This window comes from Rissa tridactyla, chromosome 17 (genome assembly GCF_028500815.1).
Source record: "Rissa tridactyla isolate bRisTri1 chromosome 17, bRisTri1.patW.cur.20221130, whole genome shotgun sequence".
Lineage (NCBI taxonomy): Eukaryota > Metazoa > Chordata > Aves > Charadriiformes > Laridae > Rissa > Rissa tridactyla.
The window spans coordinates 6085966-6113562 of record NC_071482.1 but is presented as its reverse complement, the minus strand read 5'-3'; the positions used below and the strand labels follow the sequence as shown (position 1 = coordinate 6113562).

Genomic DNA, 27597 nt, shown 5'->3' with positions numbered 1-27597 from the left:
AATGGGATCCACGGCCATTGGAAAGGCTTAAGAGAGCTTCGAAGAGTCTGCTGACGAGGGAGTATGAGCCTGCTGACACCTTTCAGATGCAATGAGTCGAGCTCACGGCTAAAAGAGAAATAAGCGGGAGGGAGGACGACAGAAAAGCCCTCGCAGCGACGGGTGACGCGAAAGCACGGATCCGGAAGACCATCCCCGCATGAAACTGCTCGTGCGTTGGGATCTGGGATGCTTCTGCCTTGTCCAGAGCTTGGAAGAAAGGGATGGTGGGGAAAAAGAGCAGAAAAGATAAAAGGACAGAGAGAAACACTGGTTTTTAGAATTTAATTTCCTTCTTTGAGTGGGAGCTGCTTTAATAATATGCACAAGGAGCGCATAATACTTTAAAATATTCCCAGAGAATGAATAATATGCAATAATATTCACAGAGCATTTATTTGACTAATTTCCCCCAGTGTTTTTGGACCAAGATCTAACAGCCCTGGCTCTTAAAGGGGAGGATCGGCGTTTGACTTCCTTGGGTCTGGATCAGGCCCCAGACACCTAACGAACCCGGGTTCAAGCAACCATCCCCGAAGGGTCCACCAATATACCTCCAGTAAACGGTTGGGTCGCTTTTCCCTGCCGACCCGCAAATAAATTATCTGCCAATAAATGGAAGCAGAAGTGGCTTGGCCAGATGTTCCTCCCGGGCCCCAGGGAGTCGTGGTGCGGAAAGGGGAAAACAGGAGGGGGTTGGCGGGGGGGAAGCGGGGGGAAAAGAAAAAAAAAAATCCAATAAAAAATAAAATATTAACATGCCAACCTCATTTGCCGCCGGGTGCCTGCGCAGTTACAGCTGGGCCCGTGTTACGGAGCGAGGTGCGATGCCCCAGCTGGGAGGACGGGCCAAAAGCGGGATACGGGGGGAAAAAAAAGACTGTTTTCAAACGCGGAGGGATTAAAGCTTTATTCCTTTTTAAATTACGTTTTGATGCGCTGGCTACTCGGGAAATGTCAGGGAGGACGTGCTGGGCTCGGAGAGGTTTAGGGTGAGTGTCCCCAGGGCATTTTGCCAACCCTGTCCAGAGCGACTCGCGTGGCCCTGGTGTCCTCCCGTTATCTCTAAATGCCTTTGGGTGGCCATCGCAGCACCCAGTCCTTGTCCCCAGAGTCACCTCTCACTCCTCCAGGTTCAGCTCCATCCCGATTTCGGTGCTGTGGGGGTCACCAAAGCAGGTCCCCTTCCAGGGGGCCGGGGTTTGTCCATGCTCAGGTCCCGTCTCCCACGGGAGAAGCACGTGGGTTCAACGTCTCTGCACATCCCGCAGAGCCGGGTTTGCTCCTCTTCCAAACCACGGAGCCGCCTCCTGGAGCGTTTGGTGTCCTCAGCAGAGCTTCTTGAAGCGAAGAATCGCTGCGAATTAACCACAAATTAAAAAGCTTGGTTACTCTGACAGCATAAATCAGGGCTAAACGCGTGCGATGCCTGCCCCGAGCCCCCTCCGCCCTGCTGCGGGTACCACTCGGCAGCCCCAGCCCCAGCTGGTGACGCCTCGGAGCATGACGCCACCCCGCGAATACAAAGAGACCCCAAACGTGTCTCGCATGAGACGCACGTGCTGCGTGGGTGGAAAGGGGCCTCGGCACATCCCCAGCCTGACACTTCTTGGGTTTTTCGGTGGGTGTTTTGGCCGAGAAGAGGTGATAGAGGGGCCCTTTGGGTCCCTCGGTGGGCATTTATGGAGGGGTGGCAGAGGGACTTTGCCCCCACCTGCAAACCTCGGCGTGTGTCTCGGGGGGCAAGGGGTCCCAGTGCTCTGTAACCCACCAGAAAGCGGAGATTTACAGATAAAGCAGAAGGACCTTTTATTTTGTTTGGTTTTTTACCAGCTGGAAAGAGAAAGAAAAGGGAACGTTCCCACAGAGGAAACACCGTATTTACTTTTTTTTGGTTGTTGTTGCTTTTTTCTCGTGGTTGAGCTGAACCGTACCGAGTCACTTCAGCTCTCTCGAACGCAGGGTTTTCTCACTTTCCGGTAAACTGCAGTTACCATGGAGAGGGTTGAGACAGGCCAAATGCAAAACATTGGAAACTACACCCAAACTCACCGCAGCCATATCAAACAGTTAATTAGAAAGACCGTCCATGTGTTTCCCATTCCCTGGAATGGTTTGAATCAATTGCCCCGTGATTTATCACCTGTTTTCTGTGCGAACGGTTCAGCTCTGCCCTCGCGCATGTGTTGGAAAGGGGATTTGTGCTGTAGAGTGAAGGAGGGAAGGGAGATATTAAGGACTTTTTTTTTAAAAAAAAACAAAACAAAAAACCCAACCCAACCATCAAATAGCCGATTTTGCCCCTTCCCCCAGTATAAATCTCCCATTGGAACGATACGCTTTGGATCTTGTTGGGATTTCTAGCCCTTGGCAAGCGTGAAAAAGGAGAGACAGCTTTTGCCTTGCTTTGATTTTTGAAGAGTGGAAGATCATAGCATGCCTGGCCATTCCCGGGGCGGCGTTAGACTGTGCCCAGATGGAAATTCAGCCCAGCGTGTTTTCCTGCGGCTGTTTCCTTTTTTCCCCCGCTGCACATGAAGCTGGGCGGGTGGGTGGGAAGCAGGGAGGGGGTGGCTGGAGGGGAGAGGAGAGAGGGAGAAGAAGAAATAATCCCCACTTTCCACAAGATCTCCTCTCGCTGCGTGAGGTTGTCCACCCGCTAAGCAATAACACCTTGTTGCACATCGCGATGTAGCTTTGGTGGCTTCGGTGACACGTCTTGTGGCTGGAAAGTCATTTGGAGATGGTCCTTGTGCTGACAGGTGGGAAGCAGAGTCCATCTGTCCGTCTGCCCAGAGACGTGGCTCTTCTCCAGCCTGCCCATGGCTGCGAATCCTCCTTCCCTGGGTGCCATCTCCTTTTGGTGGCCCTTTTGCCACCCAGGCAACCCACGGCCACCAAGGAAAGCAGGTGGCCGGCCAAGCGGTTGATGGGAAAGCACCCAGAAAGTTTCATTCATAGAACCATAGGATGGTTGGGGTTGGAAGGGACCTTAAAGACCACCCAGTTCAACCCCCCCTGCCCTGGGCAGGGACACCTCCCACCAGCCCAGGTTGCTCCAAGCCCCGTCCAACCTGGCCTTGAACCCCTCCAGGGATGGGGCAGCCACAGCTTCTCTGGGCAACCTGTTCCAGCGTCTCATCACCCTGGAGCCATCACCATTCCTGAGCCTGCCGCATCCTCCCCGCGCGAGCGGGGGCTGCAGCCCTGCCGTCCCTCCGCTCCCCCTTCGCTAGGCAAAGAGGGGGGAAAAACACACCTCGGTCTCCCCTTGCGTGCAAATGCTTCAAAGCTGGGTTGGTTCCTCCCTCGGGGACATCCAAAGAAGCAGCAAAAGACGTCTTGGAGGAGACCCCTCTGCTCTTTCCAAAGCAAGCTGACCTGGTTTTATCTCTGCCGTCTCCTCTCGCATCCGAAGCTGCCAAACGGCACCTTCGCGGTGGATTCGCCAGCCGGGATCACCCGAGACGAATGCGGTGGTATCAAGAGTCAGCCGTTCCCCCGCATCCGTGCTCCGGTGAAGTCTTCTGGCCGGGATGATTGGGAATCCTGCACATTTATCTAACCCATCCCCCAAACCAGCTGTTGGCCTGAAAGGTGGCTGCTCCTCTCGCGATCCACATTCCACCTTTCCTGCCAAGACCGGGGGAGAGAAGGAATAAAAGTTGCTTTCCTATCATTAGCAGATGATGGAAAAACCTTGCGGCTCCCCCAGCCAAGCGTGAGAGATACCAGCCCCTGTAAGAGAGACCCAAAAGGGTTTGACTGGGGGGTTCGGGGGTGACACCTAAGAGGGCTGGAAACGGAGATTTGTGTAGGATTTCCCAGCGGAGGAGGAGACAGAGAAAATTCAGGGGGAAACTGAGGCAGCGACAAGTGGAGCAAAAGCGCGTCAAAACTGTCATTTATCCACACTCCTCCATTCCCACAGTCAACACATAACGCACGGGCTGGTCTAGTTTGAACTAAATTTGCTCTGTTTGCAGCCAGTCTTCTTTCTGGCCGCGTAAACGCAGCAAAAATCCCCGTCTGCCTCCACCTCTTTGGGTGGCGCAGAGGTCTGGAGAAGTTCTTCAAAAGAAAAGGGCAGGTCTGTGCCTCAGTTTCCCCTCTCCCTGCAGAGGAAACAGCTGGTGGCAGGGGACGCACGGTGCTGCCTTGGGAAGGTGTGAAGCGGGGACCCCCCTCCTCCCCAGTTTGTTCCTGCTGGGGTTTCCCTGGTATTGCCTGGGAGCCCGCCATCTGCGAGGAAGGAAACCGGCCTCAAGCGGCGGGGCGGGGGGGGGGGGAAGATAAATTTCCCAGGAATTTCCAAAGGTTTTTCCCACCCCGGGGGAACAAATAGAAATGGTGGATGTGTGCCCTGAGATCGCTGCGATCCTGGCACTCCCCCTAACCCACAGAACCCCAGCTCCGGCGTGGCAGCCCCGGACGGGGGTTGAGATGCCGTAGGCAGCCGGGATGCTTGTGGTACAACCCTGCCGTACGGAGCCGGAGGCACTTCTCCGCGCCCCCTCCTAGATTTACCGGAGCTGCCCTGGAAGCTTCCGCGCCGAATTTCATCTCCGCCTTGCAGCGTTGACCCCGCGAAACCGCGAAGAAAGCCCCGACGCCTCATTTGGGGGCCGTGGGATGCTCCCCCCAGCCTCCGGCTGTCAGCAAGAGCCAGCTCCGCTCCTCGCTTCGGGCCCCTCCGATGAAAATGGACCTGTTTTATACGGCTGCCGACGGGCAGAGCTGCTCGTGGGAAGTTTCCCAGCAAAACTGAGGGAAGAACAGGAGGGTTATTTTTCAGGGAAAAGGAGAAGGGCTTTGCTGAAGGGCCCGAAACCTCCCAGCAGGAGGGAAGGAAAGGGCAGAGAGATTTGCAAGGCAAGAGGGAACGGGGCTCGTGAAGAGGAATGACCTCTGCAAAGCGCTCTGAGGAGAAGCAGCTTGGAAAGGCGGATCACAGCTACAGATGTGTGAGCGACGGATCCAAGCGAATTCAGCTGGGATCCCGCTCCGATGGGCGGCTTTTCATCAGCGCACACGCTCCCTTCCACGACAGCCCCCTCCTTCAAACGCCCTGCTCGGACAGATTAAAACCCATTTCTCCCGTCTTTGTTTTCCAAATCCGGAGTCAAGTCACTGTTTGGTCGCCTTCCTTTCGAAAGCGTGGCCGTGAAGCATTTCAGCATTTGGGGGGACTCTTTCCCCAGTGAAGCTTTTGCATCGGGTTGCATTAAATTCCTTCTGCCTTACCCGTTTCGGGGAGCAGGTTCTCTTAGGAGCCTGCCAGCGCCGCACGAATCGCGAGGAAATCAGAGCCGCCAAAACCAGAACGAAACACGGGCCGGGGGCTCACGGGGGTTGGCAACGGGGTGTTTGTCACCCCTGCAACCTGCAAGAAGTCACGAGTGGGGAGGAGCAGAGCCAGAATTTGCTTTGCCTTACACGAGGCGGGGGAAAAAAAAGAAAAACAAACCCCAATCTGCTTAAAAACACGAAGAGCTAAACCTGCGCGATCTGCAGGCCCCGGTGGGACGCGCGAAGGCTCTGCCCAGGTGGGAGTGATGGTAGCGGGCGTTGTTGGCCAAAATTGCGTGCGCTGTGAGACGCTGGACCCGAGCCTCGCGATCTCGGACTGCGAAATAGCTTCTATTAAGGATAATCGTCCAGGTAAGCGCAGGGCAGGCTCCATCCCTGCTCGGGGTGACGTGGCCCTGGGCGAGGGGCAGGAGGCGACTTTCTGTGTCGGGAGTCTGGGTTACGCTGCCTTTTCATTTATCAGGGAGACGCCGCGGTTTTTGCCTTTTAATTATATTTAATGGGGTATTTTTTTTTTTTTTTTTTTTTTCTCCTCGCTGGCTGTTTGTTTGAGAAATTTCTCCCAGGGGAGCTTCTTTTGATGGCTCGCTTGCCAGACAGAATGACATCAGACAGACGCTCAGAGGAATGATAAAAAGGCAGAGCCTTATTTCTTAATAACAGTCTCTGGCAAAACACGGAGCGAAGTTAAACACGCTGGAGAGCACCAGGCCCTGATGCTGCCTGGGGTACAGGCCAGGGGGGAGAGGACGAGCCTGCTTTCCCCCACCTCGTGCACCAAGACCCCCACGTCAGCCAGGGGTGCCCCCCCAGACCCCTCGGGTTTAGCCGGGGTATCATATTCCTCCTTAAAGCGAAGGAGAAGGGGCAGCAGAGGATGCTAAGTCAAGCAGGTACCGATGTCTTGCCCCGTCCTAATTATCCCTTATCATTTCACAGGGAAGTCACACGAGTTTCTGCCCTGGTTTAGCCTAGATTTTCCATTTGCTGCTTGCACCCCACTGTAGCGTTGTTACCGATTTCTCCAGCAGCCGCTGGGACCAGTTTAAGAAGATCCGAGCCCTTACTTGCAAAGGGGAAAATCCTCTGCCTTGAGCATCTCTCAGCCTCATCCCTGACCCCCGTTTCTGCTTGACAGAGGTTTAGCCAAGGATGTCCTGCCCCAGGAGCGCCCGACGGCTTGCTTGTGCTGCAGGAGCTCGCTCCAGTTCCTACTGGGTGGGTTTCTGCTTTGCCCTCCTCCTCAAAACCCCCCTGCCCCCGCTGGGAGCAGCGCACCTTTCCTCCCGTAGCTATCTCGACGTTCCCCTCCCTACCACAGCAAACTTTTCCTTGCGTTTCCAGTTCGGTTCACGCCAGAGCGTGAGTATGTACTGAAGTACAACACGCGGGGCACGGCTTACCTGTTTATTTCGAATAGATTTTTTTTTTTTTTTTCGCTGGAGCCGAGCCCCCAGGATGCACCTTCGAGAGGAGCAGGTCTCTGCGCTGCTTGGGGCGTTTCACAGCTCCCGAGTTCAGGATTTGACAGGATTTCTGCCGGTTCCCACTGCTCTGTTCTTCACACCAGCATCTGAAAGCAAGAGTTTAATGAGATGGTCAGATACTCCCTTTCGGAGACGGGCAGAAGACCAGGAAATAAGTGATATCAAAAGTTCACGGTTGCCTCAATACCCGACTATAGACACTGCAGGAATCCAGAGGTTCCCAGTTTGAGCCCCTGCAAAATTTGAAACTAAACTAAAAGCCATCGAAAGCTGTAGTTACATCTGGCTTTCGGTTTCTTCTCCCTGCCTTCTCCTTTTAAATTGCTCATAAATTCTTTGGATAAGATTCCTTTTGGGCTAAAGTTTTCTATGTTTGGACATTCCTCAAATGTGCTTTTAAAAAACAAAAAAAGTAGAAAAATTGAGAAAAGGGGTCTGGTAATTCACATATTTTGTCACGCGAAAATGCTGTCTTTCCGCCACTTTCCCCCCAAACCCCCTCTGCCCCCTGATCCAGACCACACCGGTGTACAAACTGGAATAACACGGCCAGAGAGGTCTGGGAGACCGCGGAGGGGCCGGGCGGGAGAGGACTCGGATCTCCTTCATCCCAGCCCCTTCCCTCCTGGCACTTCTGCAGAGAAACAGGCCAGATTATTTTCTTTACAGCTCCTCTCCCACGGTTGTTCCCTGCTCTGCGCCACCACGGGAAGCAATGCAGAGGCAGGCAGATACGGGGTTTGCAGGCTGGGCGAGGAGGGGAGAGAGTCCACAACAATTTTTGGGATGGCATCAGCTAGGAAAAAAACCTCGTCCTGACCTCCCCTAATCATAGGGAGCCCCCAACACACACGTATTCCCCAACTAACACCCTGCTTCTTGTCAACATGCGAAAGGTGGCATGTGAAAACGCTAAAAACTCACCGTGTCCTACACATTTAGGGTGCGTTTGTGCCCTCGCCACTCTAAGAGGTGGCCGAGAGGGTTTTCAGGTCTTGGTACGAGCATCCTCCAACGACGTGGGTATACCAGAGGGCTCTCCCTCCTCTCTCTTTCCTTGCTGTGCTCTATAAGCAGGTTTTGCAGAGAACTCCTAAAGAGAAACCAGTAAATAAGGCTGTGAATGAACATTTTCCCTCTCCCCTATTTTTTTTTTCGTGTACTGAATGACTTTAGGAGCAGTAAGAAAAAGCAAGGCAGCCAGCAGGAAGATCAAAGTGGGGTTCGCCTGGGGTGGGAGCGTTTCCCTTCGCCCAGGGTCTGAGAACTTGCCCAGGGAACAGAGAGCCGGTTGTCAGCCTAACACAGGAGATCATTTTCCATTCATGCTCCATGACCATTGTCTGGACCACAACGGCCATCCCCGGCCTCTGGCAAGGCGGTGGTACCACGCTCCGGTGGGTGTCCTGCCCCGGGGAGGATGGACGTGGAGACAAGAGGTGCAGTGTGGTCGCTCCCGGGTTGGGGAGGAAGGGGACGCACGCGTTAATTCAGGCATACAGAGCGGGGTTTGGAGGATTCTTGCATTATCTGCTTTTATTTGCTCTGATGCTTTCCTCCAGGCTGAATTCCCACTTTTCTCCTCAAGTCTGCAGAATGTGGACACCCCAGTTTAACGCGTTACACACAAATACAGAATTTGAATAAGCAGATCCGCCAAAATCTAGTCCTTATAGAGTTATTGGATCAAATTTCTCTTCCAGTTTCTTCAAGGGCGCCTGTAGGATTCAAGACCAGTGCTATGAATCAGGATTTCTCCAACTGAGGGCAAGTTTGGGAAGGGCCTTTGCGTAATTTAGATGGTTTTGCTTCACTTAGATGACTTCGCCTCATCTGCAGGTGTCTTATAGAAGCTTAAAAATCGTGGGTTTGCCTCCAAGCTTTCGGAGACAGAGCAGGAACGGCTTTACCCCCTCGAGGATACACTCAGAACTGTCTTGGTAGTTAAATTAAGGTAATTAATACAGCACTTACCTTCCTTGGCCCCTTTCATGCCCTTCAACTTGAATGCAAATGCAGCTTTCCTGCCGCCCATGAGGCTTGACCCTTTTGGGGTTAATAAATCTGGATCTGAGAAGGAAAAAAAAAAAAAACAACTAAAGAGGGGGGAAAAAAAAACCTCAACCAGATCCCAGTCCTAATGCCCAGTATCGCATCCCCTGGCTGCTAAAAACTGCCTGGCTCCAGGCGGGATGGACGCTGGGCTGCAGGCAACCGGCCTCATGTGAAACAGATGATCTTGAGAGGTCTTGGAAGAGCTGGAAGCGTCCCTGGAAGAAGCCCTGAGGGGTGGGGAAGGCCAGCGGGAGGGTGGGACGGCAAAAGGCTTCTTCCAGGAAAGAGCCAGCTGAGATTATTACACGTAGCTCATCGTAATTTCCAACGAAAAGGGGACTGGGAAGGCTGGGGCGAGAGACAGGCTTTCCTGGAAAGTGTGTGTGGGGGGGGCTGGATGGCTGTAATATGGACAACCCCTTGCCCACGTGAAGCCCCTCTGCTTTCTTCCCCACTACTGATTTTCCAAAAAGGTGGAAAGCTTCTATCCGCGCCTGCGGGCTTACGCTGTCCTCCAGCTCGACACCCCGCAGGAAGGGAGTTGAAATGCCCAAAAAACCTGGAAGAAACCCCAGGTTTCTCACCATCAGCAGGGAGAGCCCCCCGAAAGCAGACCCTTCCCACCCCCAAAAGAGCCGGGCGAGCAAACACGTGCTCCTCAAATCCGCGATTCCTGGATGCAGAAGCGTTGCCCGAGAGTTCGGCTATTAATAACTGCAGCAATAACGCTTAACACGTGGAGCGCGCCTTTTGCTGTCCAACTGCCTTTCCCGCATTAACCACCTAATTAACCGATAAGGGAAGGAAGCGGGGAACGGCTTTTTCCAGCCGGAGCCACAATGCGAGATGAAGGACGCAGGATACATTTTACCCGAGCTTAAATTTGGCCCTTTTTCCTCTTGCCAAGACAAAGCAAACAAACAAATAGCCGAAAGCTCGGCGTGGCTTATTTGCGGGACGCCGGGCGACGGGGACAACGCTGATTTTATAACCCATCTGCAGGATCGTTTTGCTGGCCAGCCGGGAATCTGCGGGGATGGAGACGGGAGAGTTGGCTCGGATGAAGGACCACTCGCCGATCCACGTACAGGGGCTGCCCTCGTCCCGGGGACAAGGCGGGTGACAGGACACAGAACAATGGCCTGGGCCAGAGCCGAAAGGTCTCGATAGGGGCTGAAACGGGGAATCAGCAACGCTCTTTCCCCTGGAGGTTACTGTGGCATGGACTAAAGGAGGACTAAAGTTCACGGAAAAACGCGAGCCAGCATTGCACAATGCTGGCAAAAGGTCTCCTTTCCGTGAAGAACACTTTGAGGATGTGGGGGAGAAGAAATGCAACCCCTTTTCTTAGCTTTTTTTTTTTTTTTTAACCCCCCTACAACCCTGCCACCCGGATGGCCTCCAGCAGGTCCAGATGGATCTGCCGACCTTTCCAACAGCGGCCCTGCCATTTTTCCCTGCGAAGGGACGAGGGGAGGCGACGGGGGGGTGTCTGTCTTGGACAGCCCTGGCTGACACACAACCTGCCCCGGGGACACGCCGCTCAGGGAAACTGAGGCAAAAGGCTGTCCCCCACATGTCAGACCACTTGGGATGCAGGTATAGTTTGGGGGTTCCTTGGCTTTAGATACTAAAAAGGGGCTCATTTGCAGAGCAATGTAGCACTCAGCCAGAAACAGAGGTCCAGTTCTCTTTGCAAATAGAAAAGAGAATATCTACCTGCACCTTTGGGACCTGCCCTGCATCCCTGTCCCCATCTCGTTCCACCTAACTTTCCTTCGGAAACCACGATATCAGTTTTCTGAGCCAAAGCCATCTCAAACCCATCCTGCTGTTGCCAAGGGGGATTTGGCTTTCGGCTGCCAGAGATTCCTGCCCACGCGTCCTCTGAGCTGTGGGTGCTTTACTGGCCCTCGTGGTGGGATGTGAAGCCCATGGCCCCGTTCCTTGAACCTCCTGGTTTGTGCTGGGTCACTTGATTCAGCAAAAGGGTTTGCAGCCCCGAGAGGACAGCGTGTCCTGGGTGGTTTAGGGGAAGAAGGACCCGGATTCACACTAACCTCCCTGCATCCATCACAAGGAAACCTCGCAGGAGAGGGACTTTCTCATGGGGGTTTTACAGTCTCTTCTCCATTCTGCAGGCACGAGGAGATGCCACGGATGAGGCCTCAGGTCTCAGCTCTTCCCTTCTCCCCGCTACTGGAATCTGCAAGCTCAGCAGCTGCCGCCGCAGAGCTGCTGGCTCCGGGTGAGACGTGGAGCAGCCCCAGCCTGGCTGGACGGATCCGGGGACGCTCACGTCCGGGCACTGCGTGCGATCCCAGCTGCAACGCCGAAGCGCCCCGTCCCATTTCCCTGCAGCAGCGCGGTGGCCCCGACCCAAAGCATGTCCAGCCATCGCAGCAAGGCTCTCCACCCCGTGAAAAAAATCATCCCTGGCAAGGCAGGCAAGGAGGGAAGTAACATGCCCAGCGTAGCTGGAATTAAGAAATTCCCTTCTCTCCCTGCAGACAGAGAGACGCGCCTCTTGCGCCTAAGACCGCCCGCTTGTGCCGGCCGTTTCACCACGGCCAGCTGAAATCTAGGAGATAGGCTAGGAAATCAAGCCCAGCTTTGATGTGCAACCACCGCCCGTCTCCTCTCTGTTATTCCTTCTCCCCTGTGCCAAACCGCTATAATAGATGCTTCCCCTCTGCCCCCGCGATTCGGGGGTCCCCGGGCAGATGAATTCATCACTCAGATAACTATCCGGCAGCCGCAAGGCGGGGAAGGCCAAGGTAAACACGCATCCATCCATCAGCAGATACGCGACAAAGCTCTCCTCCTCCTCTTTGAGGGATTCACCCCGGGAGTTCAATACCAAAGTGATGGCTGTAGAGAGGCAAGGTGGGAGAGAAGCCAGCGCTCGCCAAGCTGGATCCTCCTGAGCCACAGAGGATGCTGCCAGCGTCCCTGCCAACGTGATTCATGGTGGAGGAGAGCACAGCCTACCTCCAAGGTGGTCCCAGCTTTTGCTGGCCAAACCATCTTCTCCTGCAAAAGCCGCCGAGGGGAAGGTGTTGATGCTGCTTGTGCTGGTGGCTTCGGCAAGGCAGCAGCAAGGACAGGGCAGATGCCATCAGCTCACAGCCACTGACCTTTCTGAACCGTAGAAACCCAAAAATGGCATCCTTGTGGTTTAAAATATCCACCCCAAAAAGGCAAAAAAAAAAAAAAAAAAAAAAAAGGAAAGGGAAAGCGAGACAAATTCCCATGAAGACAGCAAAGCCCTGAGCGTGCCTTCACCGTGTCTTCCCATCTCGCCTTCCCACGGAGGCCCAGACGGACCCTGGCTGGTCTCCAGACCCCAGCCGGGCGAGCAGCAAAAAATATTCCAATGCGACGAAGTGGCTGATCCATGCGACACGGGGAGCCGCCTCCTGAGCAGGGGGGCACCGAGCAAGACGCTCTCTCCCTCGCCCACCCCCAGGCGCAAAGGAGCAGGAATTTGTGGCCTGCTGGGCCAAGCGAGATAAAAGATGTACCGGCACCGAGGGGCTTCTCTGGGGGATGCTGGGACTGAAGGGATGGGGGTTTTTTTTGGCTAAGCTGGGAGGATGAGTCAGGCTGGGGGTTCACAGCCAGCCCAGAGACAGGTCGGGGTGGAAGGGGCTGGGCTGCCCCGGACCAGGTGTTAGCAGAGGCTGGTAACCACAACCCCACACACGTCTCGTGGCTCCTGACTGGAGCTATGCTCTCATCAGGACTACTTTTAATCTTGATAAATCCATTCTTTCCATAGGCTGTTAGCACACGATGTGCCTCAGGGAGGACTCCTCCACCTCCCACCTCATACCAGTAAAGGAAACTGGGTGCAAACCCGCCCGAGAGCTGCTCTACCCAGAGCTCTGTTGGTGCTAAGGGTGACCTATGCTGTGTGCTACATGTGTCTTTGCAGGGTTAATCCTACAGGAACACAACTTTGAGACCTCTGTCTCCATGGCATGTGATGGGAGCCGGTCTGAGCTCTGAGGAGAAGGAGGGTTGAGCAGACACGTCTCCCCATAGAAGGTGGCCAAAGTCAACAGTGATATCAGGAGAGGAGCTCGGTCACTGGCTGGGAGAACAAGCATCAGACCGTGATGGATCTGAAACCGTACCACGTTTGCCTGGAGCCGTCGAGGAAAAGTAATTTATGTGCTGACAGGGTGGTGGTGAAGAAGAAGAGGAGAAAGAAACAAGAGGGTGTAGCAGGTTCTCTCTGCACTTTGGTCCACCCTTCGGTCCCACCCTTGGGTCTCTTTGGACCGAGGATGGTGCCAGAGTAGAAATTTGGAGCGAAGCCAGGATCAAAGCCTTAAGAAGTTGTTTCCACTGATACAGCGTAAGAAATAGGTGCACACTGCCGCATTTTCCTGCCATCGGTGTGCATCTTCCCCTAACCCTTTGCACATAACTCAGAGCTCTGCCCTGCGATTCTGTTGAGTTGGCTCCGATGATAAACCTAATTTATATCTGGTGGGAGCCCTGACTCTTCCCTCCCACCGACTCCACCAGATACAAGTGCTCTGCCTGTAAATGCTGATACGAGGGAAACGCGCTGCTCGCAGCAAGCGCTCGATGCTGTTCCTATTGGCATGTGATATGTCCTGATGAACAGTCTCTCCTTCGTGATATTACTGGCCCCAACCCGTGATCTTGGGAAGAATTCAAAGTCTGGCTTATCAGCAAAAAAATAAGCTAGTTAAACTTAAAAACAGCAAGACTCAGCTCGGGCTAGAGGATGATTTATTAAGAATCATGGACTTTGGAGACGGAGGGAGGGAAAGGAAGCCACAAACCCCACATACAGCCTGTAAAAGTTCCAGTTTATAATCTAACACGAGTGACTGTACAGCTCAGGCCGAGAAATCATCTGGGATTCATCACAAGGTAGAGACAAGCAGCTGCAGCGAGTTCACAGACAGGAGCGTCGCTCCCGCGGGCACGACGCAGAGTCCCGCTCCTCCTTTGGAGCCGCTCCTGCGCCCTCCCCGGGTACCCCCATCTCCTGCACTTCCCAGGCATCGGGAGCCGGGGGGGACACTGCAAATCGCTGCCTGATTTGGGTACAGCCTGGGTCTAATGGGACGTCGCAGCATCCTCTGTCTCACTTACAAGCAGCCGCGGTTCCCCGTTTGGGCAGCATCCCGTTGTGCCCTGTTAATTAGGGAGAAATATCTCCTTTTGGTATCTATTCATTTGTTAAAAATAGGCAACTCCACTATGAATATGTATCTGAATATAAAAATCTCACCTAAAGCCAGGCAAATGACCTCCAAAAATACTTTACGCTGGGCAGGTTTGTTTTTTTTTTTTTTTTTTACAAGAGCAAAACAAAGCGCTGGAAATAAAGCGAAAAGAAAATATCAGAACCAGGGTGCCATTTTTGCAAAGTCTTTTGATTTGGAGGAAACTCGCTTTTCCCACTAGGAAGCCGTTACATCCCAAACCTTTGGCTCGTCCTTACAGAAAGCACTGCAGGCGTTATTAACGACCACTAAAATCCGAGGATCAAAGCATCCAAGCTGACACCTCCCTTTCTGCAAAGGGATTACATTCATTCATAAAACAAAGGAAAAAAAAACAAACAACAAACAAAAATCCCACCTGATACCATTGGCTGGGATGAAAATCATTCAGGAAACAAAGCAGCGAGGCTGGATTTCTTAGCTTTGGCCATATCGTTCTCATTAAGGCCTTACATTTTAACGCAGTCCCTGGAAACAGGCGAAAAGCTGAGGTTCTGGTCAAGGGCAAAAATCACAGCTTGGCTTTCAGACGGGTCCCAATGAGAAGGGGGACAGGTAAAAAGCTATTAATCAAGCCAGAAATTATTACGGGTGCATTGATCAGGGGAAACCTTCCCTTCCCTGTTGCCTGCCCAAAAGGTGTATTTTGCTGTAAAGCAGGTTATAGGGATCCGTGAGCGGTTATGTGGGGGGGGAACGCGCTCGGTAGAGCTGTTAAAGGCTGGGCTGTAATTCCTCCCAGGGCCAAAGCCTGGGAGAACAGCTGAGCGCGGCTGCTGGCATTTAATATCCAACATCTGCCTCCTTCCCGCTTTGCCGCACGAGGACCACCGCCGTGGGACGGAGCCAGATGCGGGTGGCAGCGGGTCCCATCGAGAAACCCCCCGGGCGCTGCTCTTGGAGGAGGCGGCTGCCCTTTGAAAGGGCTCCTGAGACTCGTTTCACCATTTTTTGGCAGCCAAGTGCCAATCTGCAGGAGGTAACCTGAGAGTCACCTTTGCCGGTGCTTCCTCCCCAAGCTGCGAGAGCAGATTCTGCTCGGCTCATCGGAGACATCCTACCTGTGGGATACCCCAAACCTCAAGTCAACGGGGATGGGGAGCACCTTTGGAAGAGGGGGGAGACTATAGCTGGGGCGGGGGGGGGGGCTTGTCCTCCAGGAAGCAAAATCCTTCCTGCTGCTTTTCAAGCTGGAAACACCGGCAGAGGCTTGGTTTGCTATCTGCTTCCCAGGAGAGTGGTGACAGCTCAGCCCTTTGGCTTCCTCCTGTTTGATCTGGAGCTGGCAGCGGGGGAACCAGCCGGGGCTGGGAGATAAGAGTCGAGTCCTGCTCTCCCGAGCCGTCCTCATCTCCGACCAGGAAGGCAGAGCATCATGGACAAGCAGGAAGGGCTCAGGGACCATTAAGGGCATAGGATAAACTCCTCTCTCCTCCTCCTTAAGGGACAGCGGGGGCATTCCTTCTCTGCCCCACGCCTCCTCTCCCCAGGGAAAGGGCAGGGAGAGGTTTGCTCTCTGCAGCGGAGGCGGCAAAGCCCCCCTGCGAGGGTCACTCCCCCCCCGCCCCCGGCCCCCTAACCCGCTCCCTGGGGTTGTGCATTTTTGTTTTATAGGGAGGAAAAAGCCAGCAAATATAAGCGGAGCAGGCAGGGAAGCTAACGAGCTGCTCTCGGGCCTCGCCGCCTGTGAAAATGGAGCTGCAAGAGGCGGGGGATCAGCCTGGGGCGAGGGACCGGTGCCTGCACAGCCCCTGCACCATGAGGCTCTGCTAACCAGGGCTACCAGCTCGCGGGACGCCAGACGCACAGAGCGTTTTTACACCTCAAAAAAAGGGTCTACCTGGTCCCAATTTGGGGCTGGTTGGGTGCTTTCAGGCTCGGGGTTTGTACTGTGCCCCCCCCGCCCCTTCCATCCCAACCATCACCTCAGGCAGCACACGCACGTACAAACCAAGCGAGACCTTGCGCTTTGAAGCGTTGCTCGCCGCACCTGTATTTCCCGTCCTCCCCCTCCGGATCAGCCCGTGCAGGACCTTGGAGCAGACAGTTTCCTCCAGGCTTTTCATTCCTACCGCCGGGAATCAGCGGGGCGCCACGGATGCCAGACCCCAGGGAGATCTTCGCTCCCTTGAAGTCGCAGCACAGCCAGAGGGGTCGAAGCATCCTGGTCCCTCGCTTTCTGCTGGGGTAACTCCAGTTATTTCCATACGGCGTTTCTACGACGCTGACTGGGGGTCGCGGGTTTGGCTTTTTGAGCCCTGAGCATCAGGGATGGTGTCTCCCAGGACCTGCCCCCAAAAGCAGCAAGGACCGAGCTGGGACATTGAGGCCATTTTCCCCGCAGTGTGTCCCCAGCATCCTCCCCAGTTCAGCTGGCGCCTGAATTGTCACCTCCAGCCCCAAACACTTCTCCCCCAAGCCAGTCAAATGCTTTTAGCTAACGTACCAAAACCGCACAAAATGGGCTGTCTCACAAAAATATCAAGCCAGCTGCGTGGAAAGCAGCCTGGCACCGCGGCGACGCGTGTTCTACATACCCCAAATCCTCTCCCTCCCAACGCATTGTGTTGCAACGAGCTACGCTCGTTCTCGGCTTCGCGATTCGGTCTGCCTCTGGTTTTGGGTGCCCTGCGTTCAAACACCAAAGCCCCGCTCTTCCTAGCAGCTGAGCACCGATGACTTTCGTCACATTAATAGGCGCCGACGGCATTTCGCTTCTGAGACAGTCCGGTCCCTAAAAGCAATGGTCCGAGTCGACCCCCGGCCGGCTGCCAGCCCGCCCGACCGTTTCATTTCCAAGTTACCCCCACCGGCCCCCACGGTTTATGCAACTTCACTTCAGGCAAAGTGGATCCACTTCCTCCCCCCCGGAGGAAGAAATAAACAGCGAGGGGGCAGCCGCCGAGCAACGCCTGGCCAAACCCAGCCTGAACCCCAGCTGCACCCCAGGACCCTCTTTGGACATTTGGGCTTTATTCCGAGTCCTCATTTACCTTAAAAAAAAACCCCACACTTGCATCGCTCCGATCCAGCCAGCACTCCAGCGGAGCCAAGTAAATAAATGACCAACGCTAAGTAAACCTGCTGAATGGGACTTAAGCAAGTGCAGACTGAAAGACACTCTTTCTTTTTTTCTTTTTTTTTTTTTCTTTCTGTTTTAAAACTGGTCGGAGGATGTCGGCAAACTCTCTCCCCGCGGCCTGAGAGCCGGACGAGGTTTCTCCGGGACTTTCCTAAGAGGAAGCAGAGAACTGGCTTCGCCCCCTGTCACCACGCACTTTCACTCAAGTGGTCTGCGCGAGAAATCGCTTACGCCTTCGAGAAATGTTCAAAAGCGATCCTGACGTGACAACCCCGTCTGAGGACGTTCGTCCCCTTCTCTTGGGAAGACCCAGATCTGAAAGAGACCGGCATCGCCATGGGAAACGGGAACCCATTGCATATTAATTCCCATTGATCCCAGCTGACTTTTTTCTCTTCTTGTTCTTATCAGGTCAGGAAACCCAAGCTGAGCCTTGATAAACTTCTGGATAAATTAAAACCAGTTTCCCTGGGTTTAATCCTTATGACCCAGTGGTGAGAGAAATACATTCTCCTCCCTTACAGCCTGGCCTTTTACATCCCAAAACAGTGATTTGGGATCCCTCAATGCCCCTTCAATATTAATTTTTGCGGCTATTAATTCGCATTCATAAAACACCCACCGCCTGGGCTCACGCAGGATTTGCGTTTGGGGGGAGGGATTCAGCTCAGCTGAATCCACTGATGGGAAAAAAAAAAAAAAAAAGCCCCCCCAGCCCCCCTCCAAAAAATCTATTTTTTTTCTCCTGCATTTCCAAATCAGTGCCGGTGGGAAGCATGAGGCCTCGGCACGACCGACCCTAGGGGCTCGGCACCCGCAGGAGAGGGCAGGGGCATCGGTCCCCGCATCCTGCGCGGAGCTGACATCAGTTCCTCCCGCTTTTATTGACGTGGTCCCAGCTCTGGATGGATAGTTTGTTTTTTTTTTTTTTTTTTAATTGCCCTGTAATCCCTGCAGCACTTAAGGAGTTTTTATAAGCCTCCTGGCTTCCCCCAAGGTCAAGAATGAGTGCCCCCAGCTCCCCCGTTTTCTTAATCACCAAATAGCGAGTGAGCAGTAAAAGAGGAACGCGGATGCCATTTCCTTGCGGCGATGGGGTGTGCGTGCTGTGCAGGGCGCTGGGGTTTAAAGGAGGAAAAATTACTCACCATTTAAGAAGCTTTGCGGCCGTTCTTGGCCCCCTCCATCTCTTGGTGCCAGGAGGTACCTAGAAAGGTGGAGAAGCTGTTAGAAAATGCGATGTCCTTCATGCCCTGAGCACTCAAGGCTCCCACTTCGGGGAGGTTTTGGAAGGTTTTTTGGTCATACGCTTTGGAAATGTCTTAGGGGAGACGGTAGCAATAGGAGGGGAGTTTAAACCTGCGCAGGCCACCGGGAGAAACTGGTGGGTGGTAGGAAGCAGGTGGGCTTTGGGGTGTTTTACGGCAATTAGGAATAGATTGAAGCTCTAGGAGACTCTCCGCAGCGGGGTGGAAGGGCTGGTTTGAGCCGCAGCCGGGGCGGGGGGCAGTTCCAGGGAAGGTTTCTCATTAAAACAGCCACCATCAAACCAAACCCAAGGGCGGCTGAGCACAGCCAGTACCGACGGAGACAACCCCGTCTCACGCTGGCGACGTTCACGTCGCACACAAAGGCGTAAAACCCGCCGCCCTGTTATCTGACCAAGAGAGAAGGTTATTTTCCTCCCCAAAAAACCAGGCAGATCCCGCGGGGCCGGAGCCGCCCCCTGCTCAGGGCAGAGAAATTCCTCAGCAGCAGCCCCCCAGCAGGCAGCAGCCCCAGGGCCCGCATTTGCGAACAGGAGATATAATATAACGTATTGTACGTTACTGGGTGACTCGGGTCCCGTTTAAATTGGCTGGGGGACGCCGAGTCCGCACATCTGCCGCGATCGCCCAGCGCGCAGAACGGTCACGCTCTGGGGAAACCCCCGTCCTCCCTGCGCAGGCTGCGGTGGGGGGAACATGGGGGTTTTCTCCTTCCCGTGGCACAAGTTATTTTAGCAGACGATTTTGCAACGCAGCTGCTTAAAGGTGACCCGTACCGTATCGCATCCCCCCCACCCGAGGCTATACAGAATAGGTCCCATAGGCAGGACGTGAGCTGGTTTTCGGCGACACATAAAAAAGGGCCAAAAGTGACAGCGTTTGGAGGTATACGTCAGGGATTATTACCTGGTGTGAGCTCAGCAGGGTGTTGCTGGCTCTGCAAGATACCGTCCGTCAGCAGCTCACCGCCGGGACAGCCAGCAGCCAACACGTGAGCCCGCACGGAGACAGACACTGATTAATCTGATACGAAGCCAACACAGCAAACTGCCGCAAACGGGTCTAAAAGGCAAAGCCTGTGCTGGTTGCGGCATTTTAACTCCTGTGCTTTGAGCTGCGGTTCTCCTATCACCAGAGCAAGTGCAACCACATCTGCAGGGACCTTCCCCGCACCGGAGACGCGCGGTGGTCCCAGGGCAATGCTGCAGGGTGCCTGCACCCACCCAACCCCATCGCCTGGAGCTGGAGGGAGGACGAGCAACGCAACGTCCCCTGAAAACGTCCCCTAAAGAGAGCCAAGTCCTGACCAGCCAGTTACCCGGCCGGGGGAGAACAGCCATGAATCCCCTCTGTTTCCAGCTGAGCTCTCAGCTGGCCTTGGGGGCTGCTGGCTTCCCTGGGCTGCGGATTGAACGCGCATCCCCAGCCTTGAAAGGGCGATGGGAAATCACACAGCCCCCCTTCCCCTTCCTAACAACCCACCTTGGAGTCCTCACACCCCATCACTGCGGTACCCGAGGCCATGGGGATGGACAGCAGCGGCTCGGCTAGGGCCAGCGTTTGCCACGGGGTCAGGGAGATCGCACATGCCCAAACACCCACGGGTGGGGGATAGTTTGGGTGCCTGGGCCTATTTGGAGAGGCCAAGTCCGCTCTTCCCGTGAGAAAGTGAAACTGGAGCTTCCAACGATCCCAGTTCAGTTCAGAAATACCTCTTTATCCCTCGGCAAGCTCTCTGGCAACGCTGGAAAGGGACACGGCTTCTCCTGACCCCTGCTTTCCCTGGATGAACAGAAATAGCACGGGAGACAGGGACTGAAGCAGAAAGGTCCCAAATGACAGTCCCCGTGTCCCGGGACAGAAGGCAGGGAGCCGCTTTCCTCCACAGCTCTCACACTAGATGGTTTTGGGGTAACACCATCTTCTCGCTCCTGTCCTGTAACCCTAACCACGGACAATCCTATCGCAGTGCCAATAAATTCAAGGATACCTAATAGTTTCTTGATTTCATGTGCTAGGGCCGAATAATTTAATTAGCATCCTAAATTCCAAAGAAAAAAACCCCACGTTTCTTGCTCCGAGACTCACCAAGAAGCTCAGAGACCTCCAAGAGTGAATCAAACTGCGCAAGGGAGAGAAGCAACAAAAATGAAATTAAAAAAGATAGTCCCTCATGGTTTTTCAGCGAGTCCCTGATGCTGGAGAGGGAAACCGTGATTTGTGGATGTCTCGAGACGGAGAAGTGGAGACCATCTGAAAAGGGAGCGAATAAATAAGACTTTGTATGAGGTCTAGAGAGATAACTCGAAGGGAGAGCGAGCTAGACAGTGTTTTTCCAGCTGAATAGAGTTTTGCCAGACAGCATTTTGCAGGCGTGTTTCAATTTGATGAAAACACCTGAAAAAATTCAGGATTATGAACGCGTTGCATTTCAGGAGGGCTGGTGCCTTGCTTTGTGTCCTTCTTCCTCTCTCCTATTCCCTCTTATTCCTAAAGACAAAAGGAAATACTTCTTCTTGCCAATATTTCTTTTTAGGTGAAATTCCAAATTTAAAGACGATCCCGACAGTCAGAAATTTTTTGACTTGCTGACAGGATGGAAATTCTTGATTTCTTTAAAAGCCTCGGCTTTCTGCCGGCGGGCAGTCCTCGGGGGAGACCGGAGCCTCACGGTGCGCCAGCTCTGGGACCGTCCTGCCTCAGTTTCCCCACACACAAAGCGAGGACCAGGCTACGCCTTGGGAAGGGACAAACTCGTCTGGCACCCGCTTTGCATCGGGGCTGCCATTTCCCCTTCCAGGCGGCCACGGAGACCCAGACGGAGCCTCGGGCTGCTCGCTCCTGGCTGTGCGAATACCTGCGAGAAGCTAGAGCGAGCAGAGAGGGTCGGCGGAGAGCTTCCTCCCTCTTGGCGCTCGCAGACAGGCTCTTCCTCCTCACCAGACGTCTCGGCCGATGTCTCGCCACTTCGCCGGTGGGGAGAAGCGCCAGCTTCGTCTCCTGGCACACGCCGGCGGTGGTGATGGAGGGCGAGACGCCGGGCGATGGAAGAGAAAAGCCGGGTCGAGCCGGCAGCTCAGCCTTCCCCCAAGTGCATCCCCAGCACGGCGGCCGCCTGGACCGCGCCGCTGCCTCTGCCGACAGCTTTATTGCTGCTGCGGGCTCAGAAAGGTCCGTGGGGCGACCTGGCCCTGCACTCTCCCTGCTCGACAGCTGCTTGGACGGGGAGAAGAGTTGGGAAGAGATGGCGGAGGGGGGCGGCGGGGAAAAGTCTCCCAGAAAGCAGCTATGGAAAGTCGGCCACCCTGGAGGAGGTTTCTGCTTGGCCTTCCTGCAGCGCAGAGGAAGGCTGGCAGGAAAAACTCCCCAGATGAGCTTATTCTAACAGGAACGAAGGAAAAAAGTAAAAAAAACCTAAAAACCAGAGGTTTGCACATCAGCTGCTTTCGGCCCTTCCTGCACATCGCCTCCCAGCTGTGACCCAAATCCTCCCACAGCCTCACCCTCTCCCCAGCACTAGCCCAACACAGTCTTTGATAGCCCCAGGCGACCGGGGTGGGGGACATTAAAACATTAACCACCCCCAGCCTGGAGCTACCAGCACAGCCCCGCTCCGCTCAGCTCCCCGCTTCCCCCAGACTTTGTTCCTTCTGGGATTCTAGCTGCACAATACGCACATTTTAATTTTTTTAAAAAGTAGAGATAGCATTTCATGGAGGAAAAGATCTGCACGGATGGAGAGGACCACCATCCGTGACTGGGCTTAGCCAAAACCCTGATTTTTTTTCCCCCCTCTTTTCTTTCCGCATTGCCCATAGCATCTCTTGGGCATCCTCGCTCGCTCCTGCATCCTCCCGAGGCTGCCGGTACCCAGCTAGCTCCGTGCCGTCACCACTGTGGAGCATTTCAGACGGAGCCCATCATCTCGCAGAAGACGCGTGAAGCAACGTGGGGAAATATCTCCCAGAAAGGGAGAATCAGGACAGAAAAAAGCCACGTTGGATGGGATCACGGGGAGACGGGATGGGGATGGCAGGTTTCTCTGGCCCTGCAAGCATCCCACCCACACACCAACATCTGCCGCTGCGGGGAGGTCGGGCACGGAAATAGCACCTGGTGATGAAAATATTTGGATATTCGGCCGTGCCGGCAGCCCAGGTAACTGCCGGGTACAGGGAGCTCCGAGGCTGGGAAAGTTTATAAGGTGGGCTGCGGAAAACTGGCCGGCGGCTCCGCAGACAAAGCCTGTCTCCTTCCAAAACAAACAGTACCCGCTTCCAAGCGCCGGCACACGGGGCTGGGGGGCTCCCAGCCGCCACCCAGGCATGGTGAGGTGCGGGGGGGACACGGCAAAGGGAGCTGGGAAGAATCCTGTCCCTTAACCCTCGCTGCTCTGGCTCCTTCTAGGCATCCCGCTGGAGAAGGGTCCCAGCCCAGAGCATCCCTGCCCCGTCCCCCTATAGGAAGGGGCAAACGAACCATTTTTTTGGAAAAAAATGTTAAAAATCCCACGTCCGACACTGGCTGCACTCCAGCGTTGAACCCAGGACCCCTCTGCAGCCACAGAAAACACCTCCCCGCCGTCCCCGAGCGCTGACCCCGTCTCGCCACCCTCCCTCTGTGCGCAATTCGCTGGTGGTGCCCGACGGCAGCCCTGTCCCGATAAATGCCAGCGCCCAGACGTGACCGAGGTGTGGAGGACGGTGGTGGGCGATGGCCGAGGGCCAACCGCCCCGTTATGAGATCCCCCACTGTTCTCCGCAAAGAATAGCCCCTTGTCCTGCCCCGACGGCTCCCCCTCGGCCAAAGGGGTCGGGGGTAGCGGGGCAGCATGGCATCGGGGACAAAAAGCATTAGTTTGGAGAACCAGAGACAAAAGAGCTGCGAAAGGGGGTCAGACAGGGCTGCCCCAGTCCTTGGCCTGTACCCAGGGGTACCGGAGCGCTGGCTTCACGCCAGGGTGCTGGCACTCCAAAAGGCAAAGGGCTGCCACCCCTTCCCCGTGAAATTCGGTTATTCATCACCGAGGGACACATGGCACGAGTGGCACACGCTGGGGGACGGTGCCGAGGGGATAGCGGGGATATCACACATCTGCTTTTCCTTGGCTCGCCATGGGGCAGCTTGGATGGGAGCAAGTCCTCCCGCTACACAGCGGCGTCTCCCGCTAAGCAGGGGAGGCACCAGCTCCAAGCTGTGGCGAGGGTTTATTTTTCCAGCTACAATAATTTAATTTAGCGGCAATTTTTCCCCTTCTCAACCTGTCTTCTCCCGTAACCAGCCCATCCTTGGGAACGGCCGGTCGGCTGGATGGCACGCCAAATCAGAAGGCGCGTGAAAAGCCAGCCCAGGTTATGTCATTTATTTTCCAACTGAGCATAGCTGAGGAAGGGGGGGGTGCGTGTTTTCTTCTCACCACCAGAAACGTAAGGCCCAAAAAGTCGTCGCTAACGGAATGTACTATTCCTGATGTCAGTACAGATGGACAGGAGGGGGTATGCACCCTGCTATGAGCTATGATACACGCACAGGAGTTTTGTGCCTTTCAAGGCCAGGTTGGACGGGGCTTGGAGCAGCCTGGGCTGGTGGGAGGTGTCCCTGCCCAGGGCAGGGGTTGGAACTAGATGATCTTTAAGGTCCCTTCCAACCCGAACCATTCTGTGACTCTGCAAAGCTCCCGGTCTGCAGATGGAAAAATCGCTTTTGTTGCTGCACTGAATGCAAGCACCAGAATAAACCAGAATGGGTTGATTTTAGCAGAGCTCACCCAGCTACTGAAGTCCTAAGCACTGATGTTGCTTTGTACGTGTCATAGACCGTGTTGGGTTGGAAGGGACCTTTAAAGGCCATCTAGTCCAACCCCCCTGCAGTGAGCAGGGACGTCTTCAACTAGATCAGGTTGCTCAGAGCCTCATCCAGCCTGGCCTTGAATGTCTCCAGGGATGGGGCCTCCACCACCTCTCTGGGCAACCTGTTCATCTCACCGCTCTTACAACCTGAATGGCCGAGGCGGAGCAAGATGCAGTGAGGAACGCTAAAAATAAGCAGAAAAGACACTCACCTGGAGGGTCTCAGCAAAGCCCCCTCCTGGGGAAGGTCCTCGTATGGTAAGTGCAAGCACCAGCCGGGATCCTCGTGGGATGGGGAAATCTTGGATATCTGAGCTGAGCCGTCCGCTTGTGGGTTTGGTAATATCTCCTGAGCAGCAGAAGTTAATGAGCCTGTAAGAAAAAAAAAAAAAAAATAAAATAGCTTGCGATTCTTTATAACAAGGCTGCCAGCTATACATTACTTTTAATAGGACAGTTATCGTATGTTAAATACTGGCATGATTAAAAACATATTTATAAAGGATTAACAGCTCTGTAATGGCTACATGTCTGATCCGAGGCCGTTAAATCTCCCAGAATATGTTTCTAATCATCTATACAATAACCATCTTAATAAATCAGAATTAAAGGCATATTTGGGCGAGCGCGGATTCCAGACTGCACCTGGTGGGTTTTTGTAGAGGGGAAACGGAGCGGGGGGGAAACCAACCGGATTAAGAGGTTTGAAGAAAAAACAACCGCTGTTTGTGGAAACGCGGTGGTGCGTGAACACGGAGAGCACTCGATGGAGACACACGGGTTGGATCTGCCCGCGTCACCGCCGACCCCAGGTTTGCGGGACCGAAGTGAGGAGCGGCATCCTGCCTCCGAAAGTTTTCTTGCGCTTTTCTCTTTGGCGCTTATTTCTCCCGGCCTCAGAAGCTGGCGCTGCCGGGGCTGGGTTTGGGGCAGCGCTACCCCGCTGCTTGCAGAACGCCTGGGCCCGGCGAAGGCATTTAGCAAAAATAAACGCCGAGGCAGAGCTTGAAATGTTTATTTTCCAACTCCAGGCCATTCATCCAGTGACACTGCTCTGTTCCAGTGAGTCTCCCTCTGTTTACATCAGAAGATTAATGAGACACAGATTGTCTTCAGCCCTGACGGATGCTGCAGACAGCGGGGGTAAGTACGAATTTGGGCTTGATCTCCCCTTTTCTCCTCCCACCTCCGTCTGCAGCCACCACACCATCCTGATTGGCCTGGAGAGCAGATTTTCTTCCCTTTTCACGCAATCAAAACCATGATTTTATTAATTTTTTTTTAATTTTTTTTTTTTTTTTAATGGCCTCTTCGCCTGCCCTCTGCAATCAGCCCTCTTTTAGCAGGCGCCTCTGACGACACAGGGTTTGAGCTTAAATTCACTCAGAGAAAGCGAAGGCACAGATCAAACAAGAAATAAAGGAGGGAACCGGCGAGGTAAGGCAGAAGACAACTTGGGTTGTTGTCTCCTTCTGTTCAACCCTGCCCAAAGCACGCTACTTGAATTAGAAGAGAGACACCTGCCAGGACGTGTTCAGCGATGCTCGAGAGCGCAGCAACCACCGGGCGCTATCACCAGTAATAACAAACCAGCCCGAAACCAGTGTGATGCACAGATGCCGTTTCCAGAGGACGCAGGGCCGGTCCCTGCTCCAGAAAATGCTATTTATGACTTCAGCATCACCCAGAAACTTTTTCCTGCTCAACCAACCCTTTTCCTATGCATCATCCATCGGTGCATCTTCCGTTTTCCTATGGATGCATCATCCATCAGTGCATCTTCCGTTTTCCTACGGATGGAAGATTTGCAAAGCAGCTCAGCTTTGTCCCCTTGAAGAAACTACTGTAAACCACTTCCAACAGTTTATTTCTCACGGGGCAACGGAGAGGGACTGGTGAGCTACGGCTGAAACCAGAGGCACAGGGTCTAAAGCACAGGGTTAATTAGCCCCACTAATCAAACATCACTAGGGAATCACGCTGCATAGAGATGGGGAAGCTGTAAGAAAGCACAGAACACATTATTAATGAGCTCAATTAATAACAATAATAGCAAAGACATCTTCACGATGGCTAAATGGGGCTGGATTGAAACCAGCTTGAACATGTCACTGCAACGATGCCTTCGCATCCCCTCAAAGCATGGCCCGGGGCAGGAGCAGTTGACACATTTCTCCAGCACTCAAAGCTCAAATTGAAAAGCTGCCATTAACATTAAAAGGAAAAAAATAGCTTTTTAAAAACTCCATACGTTTCTATTTCCCACCCCCCCCCCCCCCCGCCTTCCTTTCCTTTCCTTCTTTCTGATTCACCCTTCTGATATTTTGCTTGGACTCCAATCCTAATGCATTCGTCCTTCTTAGCACATTTTTGGGCTGCTTCCACCATTGTTCTTGAAAACCTTTTTTTTTTTTTTTTTTAAGGACATATATTTAGATATGCAACCTGGTCTCCCACGTTAAAAAAAAATCCTACCTCAGGCTGGAAAGGGAAGAGCGTATAGAAAAAGGGAATCGGGTCCCAGGCCAAGGTTGTGCCTGAAGCACGCGTCGGGTGTGTGGCAGGAGGTGTGTGCCATCGGTGTGCACCCAGTGGGGCGTCCATTTGTGCCTCCAAAGGCTTTGCTGGCACAAAGGGAGGGCTGCTGGCTGTGGCGGTCCCCACGTCCTCCCCATAGACCCCACCGGGGCTGCATCACAGCACCGCATCTCCTGAGCATGCCTCTGCGCCTCGCTCCATCAGCACACCCTTAAATCCCACGACACGCTCAAATATACTTGCGGAAGGTTTTAGGGGATGGCTAGGGGTTGTGCCGGCCGCAGTCACCCCACACCAGTCCCCAGTAAGAGGAGACTGGGACCACGCAGGCTGCGGCAGCTCTCGCGCTTCGCCAGTGGAGCGGGTGGGTTTGGACAGGCTGGTTTTAATAACCCACGAGCGCTCCCAGCCCGCACCCAAACATCTCATTTTGAGAAGGCAGGTTGGAGTCCAAGAAGCACTCGCAGGCTTTTCATAAACACACTTTAATAATCTTCATCAAGAATTTTAATACAGAGCGAGCTGCCTGCCAGGAAATGCATTTACACTGTCAGCTGCCGAGAGAAATAGCACCGCGGCGCTGCTCAATACCAGAAACACCCTCTCTCCCGCCCTCCGAGCTTTTACTCTCTTCCCCTTTGGATGAAATGTGGTGCTTGGGATATCTCGGAGGGGCTAAAAGCCCTGGCGGGGAGCCAG

At 54.1% G+C, this 27597-nt stretch overlaps 1 long non-coding RNA gene across 1 annotated transcript; it reads right to left on the bottom strand.

Moving 5' to 3' along the window:
* Nucleotides 1-811: 811 nt before the first annotated feature.
* Nucleotides 812-12016, bottom strand: LOC128918553 (uncharacterized). The gene is made up of 5 exons (XR_008469620.1): nucleotides 11883-12016; nucleotides 8811-8906; nucleotides 7761-7929; nucleotides 6753-6922; nucleotides 812-2243 (listed from the first exon to the last, which is right to left on the bottom strand). It is a non-coding gene; the product is annotated as an uncharacterized LOC128918553 (long non-coding RNA).
* Nucleotides 12017-27597: the final 15581 nt, after the last annotated feature.